Source organism: Crotalus tigris, unplaced genomic scaffold (assembly GCF_016545835.1).
Source record: "Crotalus tigris isolate CLP2741 ecotype Arizona unplaced genomic scaffold, ASM1654583v1 scf7180000017694.5664430, whole genome shotgun sequence".
Taxonomy (NCBI): domain Eukaryota; kingdom Metazoa; phylum Chordata; class Lepidosauria; order Squamata; family Viperidae; genus Crotalus; species Crotalus tigris.
The window spans coordinates 4,282,468-4,293,314 of NW_024096572.1; positions in this window are offsets into that span (position 1 = coordinate 4,282,468).

Sequence of the window (10,847 nt, forward strand, 5' to 3'; positions counted from 1 at the left end):
TCATCTCAGTCTCGGACAGCAGAGATGTGCAACATATTATTGCTTGAAAAGATCATAGAAATAGTGCCATAGTTTTCCTAAGTGTGGACTTTTCTGGAACAGCCAAACATCTTTTATTATTTTAAAAGCAATTTGTTAGACATAGAGTCATTTTAATAGGACAATTTCATATTTTGAATTTGATATTGGTAATACCTACCGTGTGGCCATGTTTAGAGGGCAACTATCCCAATGTGGGGTCTTAAATATGTGCAACGTGATGGATATAGCTTTATGTTTAATGTTTGAAAAAGGTAAGGCCTTTCATTCATTGCATCCCATCCTCTCATCAGATCTAGCAATTTCATTCTGCAAGGTTAGGCTCTCAAAGTAGAAATTAGGCAGTAACATGTGCAACTGAGTATCAAGGCATGTAATTGCCCAATTTGTATGTGCCAAATGTCCATCTGCCGGCATTGATTTTTTTTTTAAAGGTGGTTCTCTTCTCTGGAAGCGCTTAATCAGTCTGAATACGCAAGTAATCCCATTTGTGTACCTATTAAACTGGCTTATTTTAGATTATCCAATATCAGTCCACCTTTTGCTCCCCCTCCACAGACTTCCAGACATGCTGAAACCAATGAGGCTGTTTTGGGTAGAGATTTTTCATGAGCCTAGGTTGTTGCAACTCATCTAGTTTTCTTGAAATTCCATTTCTTCTGAGCTCTCAAGCTATCCAGCCATTTTAGCCATAAGTGAAAATATTTTAAATTGCATGTAAGAATACCCCCTCTTGCTTTTAAGAGGAATACTTTCCCATAAAAGCACTGACACAAGGTTCCTTTGTGCCACAATGTTGGCACAAAAAAAAATCTGTAATTTTTTTTAATTGGTCTTCAATCGCTGTGCATTCAGCTTCATTTGATTAGGTTATAGTGTTTATGAGGAAGAAAATTTTCCTCATTTTCCCCTTTCCTGTTCTCCATTGGAATGTATCATATTTAAAAAAAATTATATGCTCTCCCTTGTATATTTTTTTTAATTAAAATGCCACAAGTTTGATAACCATTCTCTGAAGAAAAGTTCTTGAGGTCCATTTTCCCACCCCTCAATAATGGTTTGAAACACTAGATTGCAATGGGAACTCTCATATCCAGGTTACTTTTATGATAGGTTAAGATGAGGTTACATATCTTAATTTCTAAAAATAGCATTTTTACATTGGAGAACTTGAAGAATTATCTAATAAGTATTATTCCGGCCCAGTGATTTTTGTTTTAAAGGTTGTATCTGACTCAAGTCTGAAACTTTGGTCACTTAGTTGCTCTAATTCTCCAAATTCCTTTCCTGAAAAAGAAATCAATTTAGGAAAAAAAATCCTATAGCCATTGGAGGCTGTTTCTAAATGTAGATTGTGTCATCATCATGATACAAGTTCTGCCCTCTTGTGTCATGACCTGATACACAATGATTGAAGGGAGTTTGCATCATAACCCAAGTTTTGTCATATGTGTGTCTATTTGTCCTCCTCTGTAGCTATCCACATTTATATCTTCTGCAATAAAAACAGATACAATCCAGAGTGATCTATCTTTTCTGCAGACTCAGTCTCCTGTGTTGGCACAGTTGAAACAATATTTTGTTCATTTGTCAAGCAGCCTTTCTAGTTCAGCTTCTCAATTCTATACATTTTATAAATCAATCTCCTTGATTTTATCTGTTAATGTTTTTATTTGTTTTGCTTTTATAATGGATGATTTTAATGTATTTCAATGTTTTTATAGTGTAAGCCATCCAGAGTCATTAGATAAGAGATAGGCAGCAGCTAACAACAACAACAACAACAACAATAATGTTGGAAGGGACCTTGGAGGTCATCTAGTTCAATCTCCTGCTCAGGCAGGAAAGATAAATTTTTTAAATAAATCAATAAATAAATCCTGCTTTTATTATTTTTTTACAAATAACTCAAGAGGGTAAACATATCCAACACATGTTCTTAATTCTAGTTTTCTGACAACAATTGGGCTGGGCTGAGAGAGAGTCACCCAGATGACTTTCATTGCTGAAATAGGACTAAAACTCATGGTCTCCCACTTTCTAGCCTGGTGCCTTAATGACTAGACCAAATTGGCTCTTAATTAAATTTGACTTTAATGCTCTTAGCAAAGTGGTCTTCAATTTAAGCCCAGTCTAGCACAATACCAATGAAGAAGAAAAACAATAGCTCTCAAAAGAAACCAGCATGGCTGCATAAAGAACTCTCTGATAAATTGAAAGACAAAAAGGACAAGTATAAAAAGTGGAAAGAGGGGCACATAACTAAGGCAGAATATCAGCAAATAGCCCAAGTCTGCAAAGATGAAGTGAGGAAAGCTAAGGCTCAAAATGAACTAAGGCTTGCGACAAAAGTCAAAAATAAAATAAAATAAAACTTCTTTCAACATGTAAAAAACAAGAAAAAAAGTTAAGGAAATGATTGGTCTATTAGTGGGGGAAAGTGGCAAGAAGGTGACAAGCAACAGGGAGAAAGCAGAACTATTTAACTCAATTTTTGCATCCATTTTTACACAAAGGGAAAAAAACAGTCCAACCTATCAAAAACAGTACCATAAAAAACAGATTAAAAACACAAGTTAAGATAGGCAAGAAAACAGTAAGTGAGCACCTGTGCACTCTAGATGAGTTCAAATCACCAGGACCAGATGGACTATACCTCAAGGTTCTGAAGGAACTGTCAGATGTGATCTCAGAACCACTGAACTATGCCTTCCAAAGATCCTGGAGCACCGGGGAACTACCAGAGGACTGGAAAAAAGCTGATGTAGTTCCCATCTTCAAAAAAGGAAAAAAAAATGGATCCAGGAAACCACAGACCTATCAGCCTGACCTCAATACCTGGGAAGATTCTGGAAAAGATAATCAAGCAACAAATCAGTGAACACCTAGAGGCAAACAAAGTCATTATCAAAAGCCAACATGGATTTGTCAAAAACAGATCATGCCAGACTAATCTTATTGCATTCTTTGACCAAGTGACAAAATTAGTGGACTAGAGGAATGCTGTGGATATAATTTACTTGGACTTCCTTAAGGCATTTGATAAAGTAGACCACAACCTGCTACTTGATAAGATAGAAAAATGTGGGTTAGACAGCATCACTACCAGATGGATTTGTAGCTGGCTGACCGGCTATACTCAGCATGTGGTCCTCAATGGAACGGCATCTACATGGAGGGAAGTGTGTAGTGGGGTGCCCCAGGGCTCTGTTCTGGGCCCAGTGCTCTTCAACATCTTCATCAATGATTTGGATGAGGGGATAGATGGGGAACTCATCAAATCTGCAGATGACACCAAGCTGGCAGGAATATCCAACACTCCAGAAGATAGGCTTAAGATACAGAAGGATCTTGACAGACTTGAACATTGGGTGCTATCTAACAAAATGAAATTCAATGGTGAAAAAACTAAGGTTCTACATTTAGGCAAGAAAAACCAAATGCATAGGTATATTATAAGTGGTATCTTGCTCAAGATCCCTGTGAGAGGGATCTCAGAGTCCTAGTGGATAATCACCTAAATATGAGCCAGCAGTGTGGTGCAGCTGCCAAAAAGGCCAACATAGTCCTAGGCTGCATTAACAGAGGGATAGAATCAAGATCATGTGAAATGTTTTTTTTTCTCTATTATTAAAAAGTTTTATAAATTTTACAAAGAAAAACATAACAATACAATAACAAAAAACCACATATACAAAAAGAAAAAAAACCTAAACATTACACAACAAAACCCCCCTCCCCCCACCCCCACCCAAACACCCCCCCTTCCCCCCCCTGAGCTTCCCAAAGCAGGATATAGGCTTAATTAAAAAAACAGTTAAGAAATTATATTTATAGAAAAAAAGAAAGAAAAAGAAAAAAAAATATAGCATTAACATATATATATATATATATATATATATATATATATATATATATATATATATATATATATATATAAAAATTATGAGAAAGCTATATGATATTTTTTATATCCAATTTAAATTGTATAAATTTTATCCATTTATCCCAAACAGCAAGAAATTTCTCTTGCGTTTGTTCCTTTAAAAAAGCCGAAATCTTTGCCATTTCTGCCAAATAAGACACTTTAAAAAACCATTCCTGCAATGTAGGCAAAGATTCCTTCTTCCAATATTGTCCTACTAACAGCCTCGCGGCTGTAATCATGTGAAATGTTAATACCACTTTACAATGCCTTGGTGAGGCCACACTTGGCATACTGCATCCAGTTTTGGTCACCATGATGTAAAAAAGATGTTGAGACTCTAGAAAGACTACAGAGAAGAGCAACAAAGATGATTAGGGGACTGGAGGCTAAAACATAAAAGGAACGGTTGCTGGAATTGGGTATGTCTAGTTTAATGAAGAGAAAGATGAGGGGTGACATGATAGCCATGTTCCAATATCTCAGGAGTTGCCACAAAGAAGAGGGAGTCAAGCTGTTCTCCAAAGCAACTTTGAAAGTAAGACAAAAAGCAACGGATGGAAACTAATCAAGGAGAGAAGCAACCTAGAACTAAGGAGTAATTTTCTGACAATTAGAACAATTAATCAGTGGAACAACCTGCCTCCAGAAGCTGTGAATGCTCCAATACTGGAAGTTTTTAAGAAGAGATTGGACAGCCATTTATCTGAAATGCTTCCAGAAGCAGGCTATTGCCCCAGACCTTTGTTTACTTGCTCTTAAAGCATACTGGGACACCAGGTTCCAGAATAGGTTATCTTGTCACCTTTATGAAATAACTAGTATCCTTTTAGATGACATCTCCTCAAAGAATGGTTTGATCCTTCACACATCAGGAGTAGACCGAGGTCAGCCCTTCTATGGCCTATCAAGGGTGACTCTCCATAGAGTAGGGGTCTTCAACTTGTGGACTTCAACTCTCAGGATTCCTCAGCCAGCATGTTCTGAGACTTCAATTCTGGGGGTTGAAGTCCACAAGTCATAAAAGGGCCAAGTTTGAAGACCCCTGCCATAGAGAGACTGACTTCCACTCAGGCCTCAAAATAATATTTTGAATAAATAATTTTTTTTTGCACAGAAGCAATTTTCTGGATTGTCTATGTTTGCTGAAAAATAAAATAAAACCTGAAAAATTCACACTGGATGCAAATGGAATATAGCTAAAGATGCTTGAAGTTACAGTAGAGGCAGTAGAAAATGGCATCTATCTGAAATGAAGTGATGCTGACGTATTACAACAATGAATTATTAATTAGACTGTTTATTAAAAGTCAGCAAACCTTACACATAACAATATGGCATCTATTTGTGTTCAAAGACCGTAAATTACTTTTTTTCGCCATTGAAAGGAAATAGATTTTTTACAGTAATGCCTGTTTCATTCTTCGAAAAACTAAATAGAGTCTTAAAATAATACGAGGTACATTATTTTTATAGGCAGTGGTAACAGATTTGCACTTTTAATTTGACTGTGTTAAATGTTATGGAAGAGGGAGGTCACAATAGGGCGAACTGGCTTTATTGTTTTCCTAATACATTTAAAAGGAGACAATCAAGTCATTCCAATTTGTGTGATAATAACACCCTCATCGGGGTGGCCTAGAATCAAGGAAACAGCTTAATTCATTCATCTTTTGACTGAATTATATTACATGCATTACCATGCATTAGGTCTCTAAGTAAATATGCCATCCATTAAATGTTGCTTGAGCAATGCTGCTTTCTAGCATTATACAGGTATTCCTGCCCTCGTGTTTGGGAAGCCATTTTTCAAAGTGGCTTAATAATTGTGACCCAAAAAAAAAAACCAGTCCATGGCTATTGTGTTATCTTCTTCTCTCTCACTCTCTCTTCCACATATATACAAGTTCCTTGTGGTATTTGTATAAAAAAATGATTTAAAAGCCTATAAATTAAAATATTATTTTTATCTATAAAGATGAAGTAGGTTCCATAGAAAGGTTAACCTTGAGAAGATGATTTTTTGAATACTACTTGCTGTACTCTAATCTGTAAGGAAACATAGACCAGTGCATCTGATGATCATCTAATTGAGTGGAAACAGATAAGATGGTGATTCTTCAGGTACAATTTCTTAAAACCACAAACAGTTATATTACTTCGTAGTATAATGGGTTATTTCAATTATTTGCAATATTTTCCTCATATTTCCATACACTACGAACAATTTGTTGGTTTTTAATAAGCCATTGAAATGAGGCAGCATGCATTAATTATCTGAGTCTTGTGTGAATTCACATTAACAGGATATATCAGGTCTTGGATGGTTACTATTAAATGTCAGACTGATCTATAATAAAGCCTCAGCGATCCAATTTTGTTCTGAAAAAAAAAGGCTATCTGGTATACATGATTCAGAACCGGGGGGAGAAGCTTAAGAGGAATGATACGTCCTTGTTTCGGAGTGTATTTGAGTGCTACTGATTACTAAAGGATTCCAACTCTGCTGTCATTATCAAATTCAGTTTTTTTTAGGTCCTTCATAGTAAGACCTGCATAGAGATTCTGGTTTAACAATGCAAGTCTCCCTTGAAGTAGGGTACGTTGCTATTTTTCTCAAGTAGACATGACTAAGTTTGGACTTGCCATGAGTTTTCCTTTGGAAAAAGAAAAAAGAAATGATTTGAATGATTCAGTTCAAACCATTCTCCAAACCATCCTATTTTGGACATTAAACACAGTGTTAAAATTCTACATTTTCCTAACAGTGGATGTAGCTTTCTTGCTCCCAAGTAATACCATTATTTAGTTTTTCATGTTACTTCTTGTTTTAATGTTTTAACTGACAACTTCCTCACAAATACATGTGATAATATCTGGGGCATAGCAGACAGGAAGTTCTCCAAAGTTGACCATTTATGGGAATATGTTAACTTATTGTGAATTTCTAGAATGTGAAATGTTTATATAGAGATAAATATTCATCAAATATATACTCAACAATATTATTGCAATTTACCCAGTTAAGAAGATAGAGCTGAACATAGAACATTAAGCTGAAATTCAGATTGTCTCTGCGGTCCTTAGTGGTCTCTGAGATTGGTTGTTTTCTTACAGATATTTTATTACCCAACTAGATAACACCATCAGTGCTAGAAGGGAATGGGGTTTGCTGTCATATTATATACTAGTGGCTTGCCCTGTCAGTTTTGGTGGGAGTGGTCTTAATGGTTCCTGGATTAGCCTGTTGTTTACTTGTTTGAGTTGGTAGTTTTTTTATTATCTTTCAAAGAAAAACAAGACAAAAAGAACATATTTATTTATTTATTTTCCACCTTTGTTATTTTTATAAATAACTCAAAGCAGTGAACATATCTAATATTCCTTTATCTTTCTATTTTCTAACAATAACAACCTTGTGAGGTAAGTTGGGCTGAGGCAGAGTGGTTGACCATTTTCATTTCTAAGGAGGACTAGAACTCAGAGCTTCCTGGTTTCTGGCCTGGTGTCTTAACCACTAGACCAAACTGGCTGTATTTGAATATTTGAAAGATCTTTGTCCTTATTTTAGCTTTAAAATGGAAATGCTTTGCTTATTGTAATAAACTGAAGTGTATAAAAAACTGCTATGAAGTATTATTTTCACACACATAACAAATGTTCTGCAGAATGTTTTTTTCTGAAACTTTTTGCTTGCAATTTAAGCTTCCAATAAACAGAAGGTATTAAAATAAATTAATTTTAAAAATAAATTTAAAAAAAAACAGACAAATAATCCAAGCTCTGTTCTCCTCCACAGCTCGCTCAGAAACATTTTCTTAACTGTATGTTTCCATTCTAGGAGCGTATTTTTGAAAATAAATATATATGAGTGTGTGATATAAACTGATTAATTTCATTTGACTTTCTTTGTTGTGTCACCTACAGCTAAACTTTCATGAAAATCACAGCATTCAAAGTTGGAAGGGAGAGGAACCCAACAACCAAATAAAAACCAAACACTGTTTTGAATGTCTAGCATGAAATCTTTGCAAATTCCTCTTCTGTAGCTAATACCATATGTTCTGCAGGAAGAAGAGCTGTGCAATAAGCTATAGATAGACTGTCAGCTTGAAATTTTCCACTGCCGTTGATTTCTATCCTATGAATGTTACATAAAAGTACCTTTTGTGCGTTGAGATTACATAACACCCAAGTCGCCGTGGTCACTTAACTGCTCCAAAGTCCCATTTAGAGATTAAAGGGAAAGCAATTGCATTACCTGGTTTAGCACATTGGGCTGAATTAGTAATTTCCTATCTTGTTAAATACTGGATTTGTGGCTTTTGCAAGAAGTGAAAATGCATGCAATGTAAAAATATGCTGGAAAAAACAGTTGTAAGACATATAATTAAGCCTGGGTGTTGCATGGCTTTTGTATGTGACAGTGTCAGGTTTCTGAAAAAAAACAAGATCAGCTGTCATTTGCACATAGTTTGTCTTTTTAGGATTTGGGGCAAGCAATGCATTCTAAACTTCAGGAGAGAGTTGAGAAATTTTGACTGAATAATTTATTTATTAAACACATTGCAAACGTTAGAACAGTCCTACCAGGCTGCAAAATTATTTAATATCCATGTGGTCCAATGACAATTATTGACCTGATTAAAGCAGGTAATTCTCCTATGCTATTTTTTTTTTATAAATCGACAAAAGCTCCCTAAGATTCTCTTCCTTGTTAGAATTAGGTTTGAATTGAAAACATTTTTGTGTGCAGTTCCTTTGTGTAATCCTGAACAGTATATAGTTGGGTCTATGTAATATGCTAAGACATAATCTAAAGTAACCAAAGTCTCACTGTGATTTATTGCACTGGGAGAACTAGGCTGATGAATCACCAGTCAACTCTTCCCTTATTTCCATTCAGCATCACAACCCATCATGGACTTAACGAAATGAACTCTTTGGAGAGAAGGGGATGAAAAAGATCCATTAAACATGATGCTTTCTGGTGGACTAGGATCAACACATTGGACTACAAATTTGCTTCACGTAAGAAAGGATGCCACACCTTAAATCAGTCTATTGAAAATGCAAGAAAGCAAAGCAAATCCATTGTAGAGGAGACTACTGCCTACCTAACTTTTAAGTGTACCATCAACAACAACTTTTGGTGTGGGGAAAACTGTATGAGGCAGTTAAAAGTGGGGCATAGGTCCCCAGTGGGTGTTTATCTAACTCCATTACAAATTCTGTGATTGATAGGGGATATACCTGAAATTACAGTGTTGTGCTAGAGAACTTCACCAAATATTGGCTCATTGGACACAATTTAAGAAAGAGCTATAGAACATAACTCAGCAAGAGAATAACAGAAGATAAACAGCCTGGATATTTGGCTATTGTGATGTAAGAAATACACCCCTTTGTGTTTTGTAGGAAGCAAATGTTACTCATTCCACCTCTTCAGATTTTCTCAGAAATTGATGAATATCTGTGCAAACAAAAGTGAGAATAGCATTATAACAAATCATTTGATTGAACTGATTGGCAGATAATCAAATGTCTCTTTTCTCCATCTATCTATACTATTTGAGATGAGGCCAGAAGAATTCTTATGTAAGTAAATATGACTAGGATTGCCCCCTATTGACTGATTAGGCAATAATGAGTGTGAAGTAAATGAATTTTGTATGGCATACTATGAATTAATTAGAAAATTAGTTTAGCAGCTGTCATGGAATTAGATTTACAGTTGGGGAAGGGGACTTGGAAGATATACATAGACATACTAAAAATGTCAAGGATTTTTTTGTCACCTATCTGGATAAATAGCCTTTCCCTTCATTCACCATAAAAGTTTGTCCTTTATATATGAATACCACAATGTATGCCATCACCTCCATCACAGTCATGATATTCTAAAAAACAGTATCCTGCTAGATATTTTGGATTGAAGATTTCTATAGGCTTCTATAAGCAGTAAATGGTTCTATTTCCTTTCTCTTTTCTATATTTTATCCAACAGCAACTAATATTCCACTGGGTACTCAACATCCTTAAGAACTCTGTGGAATGCCTGTCTGACTAGGAATTCTGAAAATTATAATCCTGACACTTTGGGATGATGTCTGATTGTGGGAGATGGTCTACATCATAAGCCATCAATAATGGGAATAATATATATATTATGGATTGTTTTAAGGTTAAAGTCGTCTTTCATTTACTTATACTGTAGGAAAAAATTCTGGAGAACTTTTTGGTAATGTCCTAAACTCCTAAAAAAAAATTAAAAGCATATAATCTATCTACAATAAGAAGTGTAAAACAAATGAACTCACTTCAGTCTATAAAAATTTGAAATTTGTGGTATATTTGACAGCTGATTAAATTCTAAATCATCTTGAAAAGTTAGGCATAATGCTTATACAATTAATTGATAGAAGAAGGTAATCACAATTATTTTAAAAAGAAGGTGAACTAGCTTGCTTAAAAATAAGTAATTGAGGATATGATGATTTATAGTGGGTCTAGATTTCTGTGCTGTTGACTTCAGTGGCTCTGAACATCTTATTATAATACATAAATGCATATTTGCTGAGATATCTTCTATCCGCTGGAATACCTGTTGGTTAACTACTTTACAGAGTTGTTATGCTGTGAATATAACAGATGGTAAAGGAGAAGGAAAAGAAAAGGAAAAAATGAATTGAATAAACACTTCATTTTATTAATTTGGAGAAAGAGATGATTTTTGAAAAGCACACAAGAAAAGATAGGTTAGAGAAGGAAAGTAGCGATAATATTCTAACAGCTCTCTATAAAGCATAGCATAGTATAGCATAATATTCTGAATAAGGAATGTTATATCTTTATTCTATTAGTGCTGAAGGTAAGGCATTCA